The sequence below is a fragment of the Bubalus bubalis genome, chromosome 20 (assembly GCF_019923935.1).
Source record: "Bubalus bubalis isolate 160015118507 breed Murrah chromosome 20, NDDB_SH_1, whole genome shotgun sequence".
Classification (NCBI taxonomy): domain Eukaryota; kingdom Metazoa; phylum Chordata; class Mammalia; order Artiodactyla; family Bovidae; genus Bubalus; species Bubalus bubalis.
The window spans coordinates 14,280,782-14,297,494 of NC_059176.1; the positions used below are offsets into that span (position 1 = coordinate 14,280,782).

The window sequence follows — 16,713 nt, forward strand, 5'->3', positions numbered from 1 at the left end:
TTGACCTCCTTGACTTTGATCCCACTGGGATGCTTCCAGCCTTGCCTTTCCTTTCTCTTCCTCCTATCAAACTCAGCATGCTCCATCCTTCAAGGCCCTGCTGAGGGCTCTGCTTCCCCAGGAGGCAATCTTGCCTTTTAATAGTCCATCCCTGGCAGTGCCTATGCCCAGGGGAAGTTCAATTCCAGAGTCCAGTGTGTTCCCCACATGTCCAGAAGGCGAGAAGAAGGGGGTGATGCCACAGGTGCTCAATAACTACCACAGAGTCACTCCACATGGTGCCTCCTTCAAGGATGCAGCTGCCTCGGCAGCTGTAAGACTTGCCCATTGCTGCTGTAACAAACTAACCACAAGCTCAGCGACTTCCAACAACACGAGCTGATTATCTTAACAATTCCAGAAGTCAGAAATGGGATTCATGGCTGAGTTCCATTGTGGAGGCTATAGGAGAAAATCCATTCCACTGCCTTTTTCACCTTCTAGAAGTGGCCTGCATTTCCCAGCTCTTGGCCAGCTCCCATCCTCAAAGCCAACAACGGCTGGTCCAGTCTCTCCTGCCCCGCACCACTCTGACATTCTCCCTGTTCTTCTTCCATCTTTCACCCTTGTGATTGCATTGGGCTCACCCAGATAGCCCAGAATAACCTCCCCGTCTCCAGATCCTTAACTTTATCACGTCTGCACAGCCCCCTTCCCCATGTAAGGCAACATATTTATAGGTTCTGGGCATCCTCGAAAGAGGCCCTTATTCTGGCTACTACAACAGCTGTCCCCTGGTAGGCAGAGGACACAGCAGGTGGTGGTATATTAACAATAGCTGACATTTGCCGAGCATTTAAGCTTGGCCAGGAACTGTTCAGAGCACATCACCCAATATTCTGTGAGGAAGATGCCAGTCTTATCCACTTCACTTCACGGATGAAGCCCTAAAAGGTTAAATAACTTGGCAGGAGGCTGAGCTGGGGTTTGAACCCATGCTGTCTGGCTCCAGGGAGCATCTCCTAATTTTGAGGCTACCTTCTCTGGCACCATTATCAACCCAGGAGATGAGTCGACAGCCTGGGAGCAGCCCAGGCAAGGTCTGAAGCCCAAAACTGAGGGAGAATTTTCACCAAGATTTTCTGGGTGAGACATCACATAGACTATAAATTCTTTGCCAGTTCTCTCTCATTTCAGCCCTTTCTCCCCAGCCTAACACTCACCCCCCCATCAGAGGCACCTGAGCTTATCCAGGGAAGTTGAAGTATGCTCCCAAGGGTTCCTTTTAGGGGCTCCAGACAGGTAAGTCTGGAAGAGTTTGTGGAACCTGAACCGGAGGGGCACACTTAAGCCTTCTACAGGCACTGGATAAGAGGGTGTCCTAACATTTATTGAGCACCCACTAAAGGTAAGCATGGTTGTAAAGGATTTTTTCATATTAACTCATTTAATACAACAACTCTGTGAGGTACTTTATTATCCTCATTTCACAGATGAGAAAACTGAGGCAGAGAGAGGTCATGTAAGTTTCCGAGGTCACACAGCCAGTGTGAAGAGCCAGGATTTTACCCATTCTCCACGAGCAAGAACCTGGTCAACTCCAGCCTGCCCTGTCTCACCCCACTTCAGTTAGCCAAGTCCTCTTTTGTCCATTCTCAGTGTAACCTGTTCCCTTTGCACCTGCGCGGCTGGACTCCCACTTTCTAGGTCAACCAGATTTCTTGAGGGCACCATTATATTTCATTCTTACACCAACCTTCATTATTAACCCCATTTTAAAGAAGAAACGAAACCTCTGGGAGGCTGAGTAACTTGCCAGAGCTCTAACAACCAGAGCACAACAGATTTAGGATTTGAACCCAGACATTCAGATGCTCCCAACTCAGCCTGAGCAAGCCCAGCCTGCAGGCCTCCTCCAGGAGTCCACAGCCTAGCTGGGAAGGTGACACGGGTTCCCCAGCTCTCCAGATGTGTGTGCCAATGCTTCAGCTGGACTTGAGCTCAGAGCTTCCTGCCTTCGGGTGTCCAGGTTAGTCACATTCTGTCTGAGCGCCCACAGATGATCTGAGCGGGAGCAGAAGCAACAGTGTGGCGTTAATCAGGCTGGTCGACTGATTAATCAACTCAGGTCCAAGCCTGCTGGCGTGTGGTTGCTGCCAGGAAAGATCATTTTCAGAAAAACCAGCCCCTTGTTGCCTGAAACCGTCCTGGGAGTTGCTGGATTCCGCAGTGACGAGTATTTCTCGAAAGGAAAGTTGCCCACCTGAAGGAGGAGCTAGGAAGCTCCCAGCAACAGGAAGCACAGGGCAAGGGAGTCTGCAAGAAGAGGCCTGGGCGGAGATGAGCCGGTGTCGGAGCCAAGTGAGGAAGTTAGGGACTCAATCCCGTCATTTGGGGGATAAAGAGAGATTTCCTCTGAGGCTGGCCAGCTGTGCTAATTGGAAGAAGGAGCTGGAAAAATGGTATAGTTTTTTTTTTTTTTTTTTTTTTAAGGTAAATAGTCTATACACATTCCTAAATAGGCACACATCCTTCCATTAGCATGAGCTCACCATGAGGACACATGTAGAAACACCTGCATCTGTACCAGCCAGGGTCTTGGCAGAAAGAAGAGGCCACTCTGGCAGGGTGAATGGGGAGGGGGTGACTCAGGGACGGTTTTCAAGGGATTGGGGAGGATTAAGGGAACAACGCAGGATGGTGCAGCACCCCAGGTAGCATCTCTGGGGAGCTGTTACTGTCCCCAGACCTGTAGGAGGAAGGGGGTGAACAGCTCAGGAAAGAGACTCCAACAGGAGCTGATGAGTGCAGTAAAGGGGGGGCGGCCAGTCTGAAGTGTCCCCGACTCCCCTGATCCCAGTCTCTGGCGACCCTCTGACCCCAGTGAGTGCTTCCGCTTGCCCAACCCAACAGAGAAGCCAGAGAGTGAGGGAACCCTGTGATATAATCAGTAGAGTAGGATGGAGAAGGGTGAAGAATGGATCTGCACGGGCCAATAAAAAGTCCTCCATCCACTTCCAGCCTGAGACAACCAGCTATTCCATGCTTTCATCAGCTGCCATTTCTAAGTCCCTGCTGCATGCTCCTTGGGCTTGACACCGGAAAACGCCAGTGCCAAGACCAAAAACCTACGAGAGACTGGAAAAGAAGACACGGACATAATCGTTACTTGCGCCAGCTATGGAGAAATTCTGACCACATCTCTGGAGCCCAGCCCATTGTGGGGGAGGATTTCTGTGGGCAAGAAAGACAGTTATTAGCACAGCATCTCAAATCAGCATTCCAAGAGCATGGGCCATAATTTACCATTCTCTAGGTCCCAAAAGGTTCTAGAAAACAACACATGCCTCATTTTAACTAAATGGGCTCTTTGTTGTTTATATATGGCCAATGCCAAATTTTGTTTACAAATTCTGCTGACCCTGCCAAGGTCTGGACATCTTGACACCAAGAAACACAGTAAAGTCTAGCCAAAAGCCACTGACTCTGCAGGCGGTGCAATGAATCTCTTTGCTTCTCCAAACCTAGCATTTCCTCAGGGAGAGCCAGAGGTGCCCATCCCCCTATTCCACAGGCCTATTCTGGATCTTTAAGTAAGCGGTATAGGTACCATGAATGCTTCCCCTGGTGGCTCAGCGGTAAAGAATCTGCCTGCCAATGCAGGAGAGGCAGGTTTGATCCCTGGGTTGGGAAGATCCCCAGAAGAAGGCAGTGGCAACCCATTCCATTACTCTTGCCTGGGAAAACCCTATGGACAGAGGAGCCTGGCAGGCTATAGTCCATGGGGTTACAAAGAGTCAGACACGACTGAGCGACTAAATAACAACATAGGTACCATGTTGTTCTGTCACACTAAAAAATGAAGTGTGAGTTGAAATGGAGTTTGTTTTAATTGAAGACTGTGAAAGGTTCCAGATATATCTGGACATCTGTAAACAGAGACTGTAGGCTAGAAAAAGAGAAGCAGGGAGATGGGATCACCGAGTACTGCCATACAGCCCCACTCCAGACGCCCCCACCTGATAGATTACAGTGTGTTCCCACCCTTGGAAATGGGCAATATGGCAGCCCTCGCAGGATTCACTTTACAATAAACTTTCTACGTCACAAGCACTGTACCCCTGAGAGTCAGAATCCTCGACCTAGCAACTGATGATGGGCTTTAAACCCTGCTTCTGTCCAGGAGGGATAGGATGAGGCATAATGGAATTGCTGCAGGAAGCAGCTTCACAGCCAGGCTCAGACACCCAGAACTGAGTGGCCTTAGGCAATTCACTGAAACTTGTTTTCCTGATCTGCAAAAGGCAGAGAATAAAACCACAGTATTCAAAAGGTAAGAACCAAGAGGGTATTTGGAAGGGACCATAATAACAGCTATAAATAAGAGGGTATTTGGAGTGAACAACAATAACACCTAACATCTACTGAACCCTAGTATGTGCCAGGTACTGAGCTAAGGGCTTGATTTAACTCATGCAATCACCTCAACCTCCTTTTGAAGCTGAGTCCCCATTTCACACACCAGGAACCCAGCACAGAGGAGTCCAGGGATCTGTCCAAGGTCACCCTACTAACAAGTGCAGAGACAGAATTCACACTCTGGAATTCAGGCACTCTGGCTCTCCAAGCCAAACTCTTAACAGCCACTTTCAGTATGGCAATCTTTCAAAAAGTTTATCTGTGCATTTTTGTGGCATGTGTAGTTAATCCAGAAGACTCCATTTGTGAAGATTTCACAAGAAGGAATTTCAAAATGAGGACCAGCAGAAGAGCCTGCTGGGCACGTGCCCAACAGGAAAAGCAAAATGCCTTGCCTCTCCCTGCTCTGCTGCCCACAGTTCATTTCCTTCAAGGGACTCACCTAGCAGCTCAGTCACGAAGTGTGGAACTTTGAGCCCCCAGAACAGTTAGCAGAAGATGAGCCATCAGACTGCCTCTATCCCTCCTCTGCCTGCACTCCAGCTGCCCGCCATCCCTAACCCCCAACCATCCATCTGACCACCAACCACACGAGCTTCTATGGACTCCTGCAGCGACCAGTCCCAGACACTCGGTTCACAAACAGGAACAGAGTGCCCTGCTCTCAGCTAGGTACAGGGCAGGGAATGAGGGTCCTGCAGAGCGATGGCTGTGGGCCAGTGACCCCAATGGGAAGTGCAAGGGATGCTGGGAAGGGAGCCAAGTGAGCAGGGAGAGGGACTCAGCACGAATTGCCTGGGACAGCCAAGCAGACCTGATAGGGGAGGTGAATTTCCGATCTTAAAACTGGGGCAAGAGTCCAGGAGGCAGGACAGGAGGTCTTCTGAGTGGACAGGGACACAGGAGGTAAGGTGCGCAGATGTGAAAGAGCAGAAGATGCTGAGGGGCCAGCAAAGGGGTGGCTTGGGATAGGATGCAGGTGGTGATGAGGGCTCTGGACTCACCTGCCTGGGTTTGGATTTCATTGCCTCTACTTAAAAAATCAGAGACATTATTTTGTCAACAAAGCTCAGTCTAGTCAAAGCTATGGTTTTTCCAGTAGTCATGTATGGATGTGAGAGTTGGACCATAAAGAAAGCTGAGCACTGAATAATTGATGCTTTTGAACTCTGGTGTTGGAGAAGACTCTTGAGAGTCCCTTGGACTACAAGGACATCAAACCAGTCAATCCTAAAGGAAATCAGTCCTGAATATTTATTGGAAGGACTGATGCTGAAGCTCCAATACTTTGGCCACCTGAGGTGAAGAGCTGACTCATTGGAAAAGACCCTGATGCTGGGCAAGATTGAAGGCAGGAGGAGAAGGGGACAACAGAGGATGAGATGGTTGGATGGTACCACCGACTCAATGGACATGAGTTTGAGCAAGCTCTGGGAGTTAGTGATGGACAGGGAAGCCTGGCGTGCTGCAGTCCATGGGGTCGCAAAGAGTAGGACACGACTGAGGGACTGAACTGACTGAGTGACCTTTGGCAGGTTATTTGACCTCTCTGTGCCTCATTTCCCTATGCATAAAATGGGGATGCTGCTGCTGCTGTTGCTGCTAAGTCATTTCGGTCGTGTCCGACTCTGTGCGACCCCATAGATGGCAGCCCACCAGTCTCCGCCATCCCTGGGATTCTCCAGGCAAGAACACTGGAGTGGGTTGCCATTTCCTTCTCCAAAAATGGGGATAATAAGAATAAATAAGAGTATCTATCTCATAGAGCAGTGAGAATCCAATGAGTTCATGCATTTAAGTATTTACAGCGGTGTTGGCACCCAGTAAGTATTAATACTCAAAAGCCCAGAGTTATGACTATTAATGTTTTTGTCTGGAAGCTTGTAGGGCAAAGGGCCCTGAAACCTCCTTGCATTCTCAACAAAACCAATAGGAGGTCCTCTGAGCTGTCCCTGGCCACCCCTCCTGCAGGCACACTCAGGCGGTCTAAGGCACCAGTGTAGGGATCCACCAGACAGCAAACCTAAGGGCAGACCGCCCCCAACCCATCGACCCCTCTATCTGGGCCTCATTTCTGAGGTCCCTGCGCGGTGGAGAGAGGCCTTGACAGCCAGGGGACCCTGAATCTACTGGATGGCTACTGATGTCATGGTGCTGGGGACACAGAGGTGAACAGCACAGAAAGGTCGTTTCAGGGACTCTCCTTACCTAGGGATTCCTGATGTGGCTGGAGAAGAACCCTCGAGCTTTTACAGCCGGGCCCAGGGTGGGTGAGCCCCCCGCTAGCCGCTCGGGAGGCTGTCCCCGGGGGCAGGATAGTGAGGGCGGGAGAGAGCTGAGCCTCCAGGACGGGTCTGCGCGACCGACCGCGGCTCTTCCCGGCCGGCGCCAAGCCTGTGGTCGCAGAGAAAGGCAGGGAGCTGGGGTCAGGCTGGGTGTGCCCGACGGGGGCGAGAGGAGGGGCTGGGGGAGGGGCATAGGGGCACGCTGTGGCTCCAAATTCGAGGAGGAGGAGAGTCTGGCCGGGAAGCAGGACGCCGGCTTCCCGCGACCACCCCCATCAGCAGCCGCCGACGCAGTGTCCACCCCGCTGGCGGCGCGCCGACTGTAAGAGGGACGCGGGTGACTGCCCCCCGGCCTCTCGCAGCGCAGGTACGTGCCCCCATCCCAGGAGCCCTTCCTCTCCTCGCCACCGCGGTGGGGTCGCCGGCTCGCGTGCGGGCAGCGGCCGCCCAGGTTTCCCGGCATCCAGCTCCGCGCCGCCCCCCGCGCGGCCCGCGAGCGCGCGGAGAGGGTGGGGGGCAACCGGGCCCCAAGTGTGCGCGGGGAGCCCAAGAGCGGGGGCCCGGCGGGTGCGTGACGGCGGCGGGCAGGCGCGGCAGCTGCGAGGCTGCCGGGCAGGATATCTCCGCCTGCGGTTGCCGCCACTCCCTGGGCTAGCTCCGTGGCCACCTGGTAATTACCGCCCTCCCCGGCCGCCTCCCCCTCCCCCCGAAAAAAAAAGTCAGACAGCTAACCCTTTTCCTTCTAGAGCTGGAAGGCACAGGTGATTCACAAAGGCTTTCCTTGCCTTGCCCCAAATCTACGCGCGGTTCCTCTTCCGCGATGGGCAGCTCCATCAAGCATAGGGCGGGATTACAGGGGCCAGAATAAGCCCCCCTGCCACCGAGGAAGGGGAAAACCTTCCCGCGATTGGCCGAATAAATGCCAGGTGGCTGGTTGACCTGGGCCCCGGTCTGCAATGAAGCCGGCCCAGTTAGTCCTGGAGCTGGAGAACCGCGCAGTGCGCGGGAAGGCTCTCTGGGGTTTAGCGGTGGACCGAGGAGAGAGCACTGACTTGGAGCCAGAGGCTGTGTGGCTTTGGGAAGGTCACTTGCTGTGGCTGGGCCTCTGTAAACTGGAGATGACTACTAGCTGCCACTTCACAGAAGGGTTGTGAGGACAAAAAAAGATACGGGAATGGTTTAAAATTCTGCAAAGCTGAGATGATATGGTTAGGGTTTGGCTTCACCCCCCACGCTCACCAACGCACATGAGTTTCCAGAAGAAGGAAGGAGAGAAGAGAATTCCTGAGCCTAACAGAGGAAGCAGGGCTGGAGCAGTGTGGATGCTTTAGACTGTACAGATGAGAATTATCTGCCCACAAGAGCCTAGTTTCAGAACGAGACATTGTGAGTTCAAATCTGGGCTCTTCCACTTAGAGCTCTTACCTTGGACAAGTCACATACCCTCCTTTTAAGCCTCAGTAGCACCATCTGTGAAATGGGTACGATAATAGAGTATCCTTCCTAGAGCATGAGATCATGCAGGTAAGGATCCTGCCTTGAAAGCTTTGCAGTCCTCCCTAAATGTTAGCTCTGAGTATTCTTCTTCTTCTTCTTTTTAAATATTTATTTATTTATTTGGCTGCATCAGGTCTTAGTTGTGGCCCTTGAGATCTTCCTTGGGGCATGCAGGTTTCTCTCTGGTTGTGGTGCGTGGACTCTAGCATGCACCGGCTCAATAGTTGCAGCATGTGGGATCTTAATTCCCTGACCAAGAGTCAAACCCATATCCCCTGCATTGATTGGAAGGTAGATTCTTAACCACTGGACCACTAGGAAGTATTCTTGTATACTCTGAGTATTCTTGTTATTACTATTATATTGCACCCTTCTGGGTACAGCACACATTGTAGAGAAAGAAGACTCATCTAACAGCAAATAAAGAGTGGAAAACAGTTTCATCCTTCCTATCGGGCTGGTCTCAAACAAGATACCTTGGCTCTCTGAGCCTTAGTGTTGTTGTTCAGTCTCTCAGTCGTGTCCGACTCTTTGCAGCCCCATGCACTGCAGCACACCAGGCTTCCCTGTCCTTCACCATCTCCTACAGCTCACTGAAACTCATGTACATCGAGTTGGTGATGCCGTCCAACCATCTCATCTTCTGTCGTCCCCTTCTCCTCCTGCCCTAAGTCTTTCACAGCATCAGGGTCTTTTCACCTCAGTCTTTCCCTGAGTCAGCTCTTTGCATCAGGTGGCCAGACTATTGGAGCTTCAGCTTCAGCATCAGTCCTTCCAGTGAATATTCAGGGTTGATTTCCTTTAGGATCGACTGGTTTGATCTCCTTGCTGTCCAAGGGACACTCAAGAGTCTTCTCCAGCACCACAGTTCAAAAGCATCAGTTTCTCCTCAGCCTTCTTTATGGTCCAACGCTCACATCCGTACATGACTACTGGAAAAACCACAGCTTTGACTATAGGACCTCTGTTGGCAAACTGAGCCTTAGTATCTAATGGGAAAAATGGAGATTATTATGCCCACCTCACACACTAAAAAGCCCTTTCATGATTTGCAGGGGGAAAAAAAAGACGTGTTCCATTGATGTTTTGTTACATCAAAAACCACTTCAAAAGATAGTGGCTTAAAATAACTCACCTGTTTTGCTCACGAATCTGCAATTTGGTCACAGCTTGGTGGGTATAGCTTATCTCTACTCTTTGCAACATCAGCTGAGATGGCCCAGCTGGGGATAGAGGGTCTTCTTCCAAAAATCACACACTTGTATGGTAAACTAGTTGATCCTGGCTGTCAGCTGGGTCTGTTGCCCAGGGTCTAGGTTCCTCTCAGTGGGCCTCTCTGAGCCTACTTGGGCTTTCTCACAGCATGGCACCTAGGTTTCAAGAGCTACTATCCCAAGAGACAGGAAGAGGGAGCCCCCAGTCTCTTTAGACTTGAACTCAGAAGCTGATACAGTGTGGCTTCTGGATCATTTTATTGGTCACTAGTCACAGAGCCCACCTAGATTCAAGGGGAGGGGACTGACATATCTCTCCATAAGAAGAATATCACATAATTTCTAACCGTCTTGAGTCTACCACAACTTGAAAGTCTTTCCTTTGTTTTGTTGTTTTTTCTGAGTGCCATGGTGACAAATTAATTAATCTTTGCAGAAGACATAGGCTTCTCCTAGGAGAAGACCAGCAGGGATACAACCATCCATGGCTAGGGCCTTATCCCAGAGCCCATTTGGTCAGGTTCAGTTTCTCTGGATCTGATTCTGGGCTGAGGGAGCAGGCATGCTGCATGGCAGCTTCTCTAGAGTCTGTTTCCCTGGAACCTCTGAGGCTTCAGTCATCAGCTGTGCCAACCCCATGCCCTTAAAACAAGAGGAAGAAGCCAGAGAGAGAGTCATTTGAATTCAGAAAACTAGATTTTAGCAGGTGGCTCTGGCTGACTGTAAGGAGCATCTTTGTAGCTCTTGCTCTCTAGAGAAGTCTGTTTCTCAAGAGGGTTGCTGCCTGGGTGTTTGGAGTGATTGTTGTCAGACATTATTAGGTTATTAATTGATGGGTTGGAGCACTCTGGGGCTAAAGGCAGGAAGCTGGTGGGAGAGGCAGGTGCGGGGAGGGTTGTCATGGCAACCTTGTGGCCTGTGGTTTGTGCTCTGGCCTCAGAACGGGAAGGATGGCCCAGACAGCTCAAACCTTCTCAGACAGACCACAGATTCTCCAAAGAGAGACCAGAGTCTGTCTTTCGGGTTTCTGTTGTAATGCATTTCACACACCAACCCACGCACACGCCCCAGGAGTCAAAACCAACCTTCCTGCTGCCCCATCCCATATCCTGACTGCCTTCCCCAGTTTGCTAGCTCCTAACTTCAATTTTAGCCACGCTGGTCTTCCAGGCGGACTGCAGAAAGAAACGGAGTTTAGATTCATTCAAACGTTCAACACATTTTTGTTCTGCCTTTTGGACTTCCCTGGTGGCTCAGACAGTAAAGCATCTGCCTACAATGCGGAGACCCGGGCTCAATCCCTGGGTTGGGAAGATCCCCTGGAGAAGGAAGTGGCTACCCACTCAGGTATTCTCACCTGGAAAATCCCATGGATGGAGGAGCCTGGTAGGCTACAGACCGTGGAGTAGCAAAGAGTTGGACACAGCTGAGCAACTTCACTTTCTTTTCTTTATTTTGGACCAAACCATCTCCTCTCCGATAGAAAACAAAATAGACCCAGCTCCTCCCTTTTCACGGAGCTTGCTGTCTGGAGGGAGAGATGGGCATAAGACATAGTCATACAAATTCCCATGCACTGCCTGGGGAATTATTAAAATACAATTAATTCAAACCTTGACTTGAATCCCAGCGCTGCCCATTGCCAGCCGGGTGATCCTAGGTCTCTTCAGTGGGATAGTAATAATTTCCTAACAGGGTTGCTGTGCGGCGTTATCAAGGCACCTTATGGAAGCAGTGCCTTGCACGTTGTGGTAAGTTCAGAGCACGTAACCACCCACACCAGTGCCCTTGTCCCGTGTCCATTTATCATTCAGATCTCACAGGCCACCTTCTGTCTGTATGAGGAGCTCTGGTCCTAGCTCCCTGGCAGCCAGAGTGATCAAACACCCAGGCATCTCCACTCCAAAGGGCAAGCTGGCCAGGGAGGGATGAAAAGAACCCAAGGAAGGCTCTGGTTAATGCCGTGGGATGGGATGGGGATGGAGGTTTGCTCATCCCGTGGGTGTCAGGGAGGGCTGTGTGGAGGAAGTGGCATTTGAGTCACCCTTAAAACAGCGGTTCTCAAATTGGTGTGTGTCAGGAAAACCCAAGGGAATTGCTCAAAGTGCAGCTTCTTGGGGCGGGGTCAGGGGGGCTTCCCTGGTGGCTCAGTGGTAAAGAACCTGCTTGCCAATGCAGGTGGGGAAGATCCCCTACAGCAGGAAATGGCAACCCACTCCAGTATTCTTGGCTGGGAAACCCCATGGACAGAGGAGCCTGGTGGGCTACAGTTCATGGAGTCACAAAGAGTCAGACGAGACTTAGTGACATTTGAGAAGTGCTGCTCACAGGGCCTTAGGTACAACATGGGGGTTGTTGTAGACAGAATAATGGCCCCCAAATGATGTTCAGTTCCTGGTCCCTGAAGTCCGTGAATATGTTACTTTACATGGTAAAAGGACATTAAGGCAGCAGGTGGAGTTAAGGTTGCTAATCAGCTGACCTTCAGATAGGGAGATTTTCCTGGATTATCTAGGTGGGCCCAGTGCGATCACAGGGTCCTTAATAGGAAGAGGGGGCTGGGGGGGCAGAGAAGGAGATGTGAAGATGGGAGCAGAGGTCAGTGTGGTGCGATGACAGTGGACTCAGCCTGCCACTGCTGGCTTTGAAAGCGGAAGGGGGCACAGGCCAAGGGATGCCAGAAGCCTTTAGAAGCTGGAAAAGGCAAGGAAGTGGGTTTTCCCCCATACCCTCCAGGAGAAAGGCAGGCCTGCTGACACTTGGATTTTAGCCCAGCGAGACCCACTTTTTTTTTTTTTTTTTTTTTGACCACATCTCGCAATATGTGGGACCTTAGTTCCCCTGCATTTTCCAAGCACGAAGTCTTGGAAAATGGACCACTGGACCACCAGGAAAGTCCCAACTTTTTTTATTTTTTGAATAATTTTATTTATGTCTTTTTGGCTGTGCTGGGTCTTCAGTTGCTGTGTGGGCCACTCTCCAGTTGTGGTGTGGGGGCTTCTTATTGCAGTAGCTTCTCTTGTTGCAGAGCATGGGCTCTAGAGTGCTCGGGCTTCAGTAGTTGTGGCTCCTGGGCTCTAGAGTTTAGTAGCTGTGGCTCATGGGCTTAGTGGCTCCAAGATATGTGGGATTCTCCCAGACTAGGGATCAAACTGATGTCTCCTGCAGGCAGATTCTTCACCACTGAGCCAACAGGGAAGCCCTCTTTATTTTTTTTAAGACCCACTTTTGACCACCAGACTGTAAGAAACGTGTGTTGTCTTAAGCTAAGTTTGTGGTAATTTGTTTCAGCAGCAACAGGAAGCTAGTCTAGAGCCCTGTCTTTGGAGTCAAACCACTCTGTGTTTAGCCTGCTGTGTGACCCTGGGCAAGATGCTGGCCCCCTCTGAGTCTCAGTTGCCTTGCCTATCGAAGAGAGTTGAGGTGAAGCTTAAAACGGGAGACATTTGGAAGGCACTCAGCACGTGCTCCCAAAATGGCACTTCCTGTGCTCCCTGATCCTGAGTTGCTCCCGCCTCTTTTCTGACCCCATGAGGGAGGGCAGCAGAGCCAGGCACTACGGGAGGTTCTCTCCTTGTCCTTCTCTTGGTCCTTGAAGCCATCCTAATTCATACCTGGCCACTTGGAACTTGCAGCAGTGTGAAGCCTTGCATCAGCTCCTCTGATGTAGGTGTGTGCTGCAGTGTGAGGCTGGGAAGGCCAAGACCAGTTTTCAGTGCACAAGTCATCCCTGCAGTCAAACAGCAGATATCTCATGATAGAGAGTTCTTCTGTTTTTTGGAGCCCTTGGGGAGCCTCCAAGACCTTCACCCCAACTAGCCCCATATCAGTAGGGTACCTGTGGGGAATACGGTACACATTATGACAAGCATCCTACCAGGCTGGCCTGCCCATCCTTCACCCTCTCTAGAGAGACTCAGATGGAGGGGCAGGACCTTCCAGCTCGAGGGAGTGGGGCCATCGCCATCACCACCACCATTCTCATCATCACTGCATCCTCACTACCATTGACCTACTAAGTGCCAGGCACTTGCTGGACCTCATCTTTGATTCTCACAAGTGCCAGCTGGTCATCCAGGAATAGAGTTTCTCAAGGTCACATAGTCAGACAGTAGCAGCACGGGGACTTAACCTCCACAGTCTGGCCCAGAGTTTCTATTCTTAACTGCTCCGTGTTGCCGGGAGCCAGCGTGAGGAACTCCGCCCATGGCAAAGATCATGAGGAAGGAGGCTCGGCATACGCAAAGGCAGGATGGAGCCTCAGGAGTCCCCCTGGAAATTCTCGAGCATCAACCCCCCAAAACCAGAGTCTGTCTACTTTACTGCTTTGTGTTCTCACCTACACCTCTGACTTTACGGGGGCTGTCCCCCACCACCATCTCTCTCCTGAATAGGTTCTTCTGGCCACATGTGACTGTTCAGAGCCTCCCAACCGTGAGAGGCATGAGATGTTCTAAACTGTCTAAATACAGATTCTTTTGAGCAGTTAAAAGATTGTTTAGAAATTGTATTGGTGAAGGGTTTTTCACTTGTTGGGCCAATGTTTGCTGCTAAGTTTCCATATCCCTTACCTATTGTGTCCCTGGCAGTGTATTGATTAATATAATTGGTGTATAGGAATGTAAGTAGTAGCTTTAATGTTTGTAACCTTGGACCCTTGAGTTAGTTTTTTTTCTTGTTATAGCCCACCACACTTTTGCCCTGTAGGAATGCAACTTTATCTAATGTTTTTGGAGGGTGGCGCCTGACTAATCACCTTTAGAGAAAAATAAGTTTTCTGAAGAAAGGGTCTTAAAATGTTAACAGGCCTCCGGGCCAGAAGATGATGCAAATCACCTAAACTTTTGCATATGATAAGTTTACAGGAAGAAAGCCTGGCTTACTTCATGACTTGACCCCTTCCCCCATTATCTCTCACCTTCTGCCTGAATTATTCAGCCTCTTTTCTCCACTAAATTTTCTCACTGAGCTATCCTTATTCTATTACTCTTTATATCCTTAATTAACGTTTAATTAAGCAATTGTTTCCTGGTCCTCACCGACACCATCCCCGCTTCGAATTCCCTGGATCCACCGGGGCTGGACCCTGGCACTGTGTGACTGTCATGTGCTGGAGGAACTTGCATTCTGTCACCAGCTCAGGGCCCACTCCAGAACCCTCCCTCTGATGACTCCCCAGCTGTCTGGACCTCTAGGGGGTCGGCAGTAGATGCCCAAAGGCCTTGTGGTCTGGGGCCCTGTGGCCCTCTTGGTGACCTCTAGAGCAGCCCAGGAAAGTCCACAAGCCCTTCCAAGCCTCTAGGTTCATGAAGCAGGTGTTTATGCTGAGGACACAATAGGGATGCCCAGGGCTTATCCTGGGTATCCCTGGTGACTCAGATGGTAAAGAATCCATCTGCAATGCGGGAAACCTGGGCTTGATCCCTGGCTTGGGAAGATCCCTTGGAGGAGGGCATGACAACCCACTCCAGTATTCTTGCCTGGAGAATCCCCATGGACAGAGGAGCCTGGCGGGCTACAATCCCTGGGGTCACAAAGAGTCAAACACGACTGAGCGACTAAGCACAGCACAGCACGGGGCTCATCCAGGTTTCCAGGGCTGTCATCCCAGTGGGTCTACAGTGCTTCATGATTGCTCTCATGGGGCTGGAAGAGCAGAATGAGCAAATGATTCCAGGTGACAGGCCCAATTTCGGCCCTTATGTCTTTCTAGGCAGGAAAGAGCCACAGAGGCAGCCCTAGCATCCCAGAGGACTCAGGCATTCTCACCCCTCACCAGATGCCTGCCTCTCATCAGTGGCAGCTCTGACATTCTGCCCACTTTGGGCTTAAGGAGAGAAGTCTGAATGGGGAGAGGTGGTCTTCTCCTGAGGTTATATTTTAATCACAAGCTCACTGCATTTACTTGGTTGTAGGTTTACTTGGAGAAGTTGCAGGGGGACTGAGGTTACAATGGAGTCTGTAGGATGCATCAGGCCACTGCTTGGTGCTTGATGTCATTGTGGTTTCTAGTCCTTCCTTCCTGTTTTATATTTAAAAAACATCAGCACCAAAGTAGAATACACACAGGTTCTTTTTTGTCTTCCTGAGCGGCCATTTCACAGAGGATCTGGGCTCCCTGATCTGAAGTCAGTGTCATCTCTCCATCTGCAGTTCCAAAGGCCCAATAGGAAGGGAGGTGGGGGGGGTCCCTGGCAAAAGCGGGGTACCCACTGCCATCAGTGGTCCTGCAGGTATGGATGCTGATGGTATAGACAGCCTGTGTGTGTGCATCCTGTTAGGCTGGGCCACCCTGTAAAGAGTCAGGGGTGCTCTCTTTGCTGGGTGTGCCCTGGGGGCAGCCAGACTTTCACCCTTAGGTCAATCCTGCACTCCTTCCCCACCTGTCCTTTCATACGGCATCAGGAAGAGCCCACAGACTTCTCCACTCTGTGTCCACACACACTGCTGCTCTGTGACAAGGCTTCTGCTGTACTGGACAGAGGAGGAGCATTTGCTTGGAGGCCCAGGCCCCACTGAGGGGCATTTTTGCTGGGCCCCCTACCAGTACAGCCTCCCAGCAGGACTGTACCAGTTCACTTCCTAGAGAAGATGAAATCACAAATCACCCAACAAAATAGAGAATGCACATCCTCAGTGCCCCCCGACGCCCCCCACCCATAGTGGACATTGGTTTTCTGGCTCCAGCAATGTTCTTGCAATCAGCTTCCAAGGAGACACCATGGAGAGAGGAGGTTAAACTGAAACAGCACAGCAGACCATTCGGAGAATCATGGCTCTATCACTTAGTAAGACGTATCTAGAGCCTTTGCCCCTTTGGGCCTGAGTTTCCCCATCTGTAAAGGGAAGAGACTGGGCTAGGTCACCTCCATGGATCCTGTTAGCTCTGCTGGGCTGAGGGAGTTCAGGAAATGGTCTTGAGAGCCAGAAGACCCCATGAAGCCAGAGCCCCATGCTTGCTCCCTGCTCAGGGCCACGCTGTTTAAAAACATGAATGTTCGAGACTTCCCTGGTGGTCCAGTAGATAAAACTCTGGGCCCTCAATGCAGGGTTGTTTTTCAGTTGCTAAGTCATGTCCAACTCTTTGTGATCCCATGGACTGCAGCACACCTGCAGACTTCCCTGTCCTTCACTAATCTCCCGAAGTCTGCTCAAACTCATGTCCATTGAGTCGGTGATGCCATCCAACCATCTCATCCTCTGTCGTCCCCTTTTCCTCCTGCCCTCAATCTTTCCAAGCATCAGGGTCTTTTCCAGTGAGTCAGGGCCCGGGTTCAATCCCTAGTCAGGGCACTGGATTCTGCATGCCACAACTAAAT

The 16,713-nt window shown here is 50.9% G+C and overlaps 1 protein-coding gene across 2 annotated transcripts in view; it reads left to right on the top strand.

Annotated features, from left to right (window-relative positions):
• GPR68 (G protein-coupled receptor 68) overlaps positions 1–16,713 on the top strand; it is a 37,492-nt gene that overhangs the window by 3,258 nt on the left and 17,521 nt on the right. The window contains exon 1 of one of the 2 annotated variants that reach the window (XM_025271280.3): positions 6,072–7,050. The exons of the other annotated variant lie outside the window; for it this stretch is intronic. The gene's annotated coding sequence lies outside the window, so the exon portion shown is untranslated. Of the gene's footprint in view, positions 1–6,071; positions 7,051–16,713 lie in introns of those variants that run through there. 2 annotated transcript variants of the gene reach the window in all.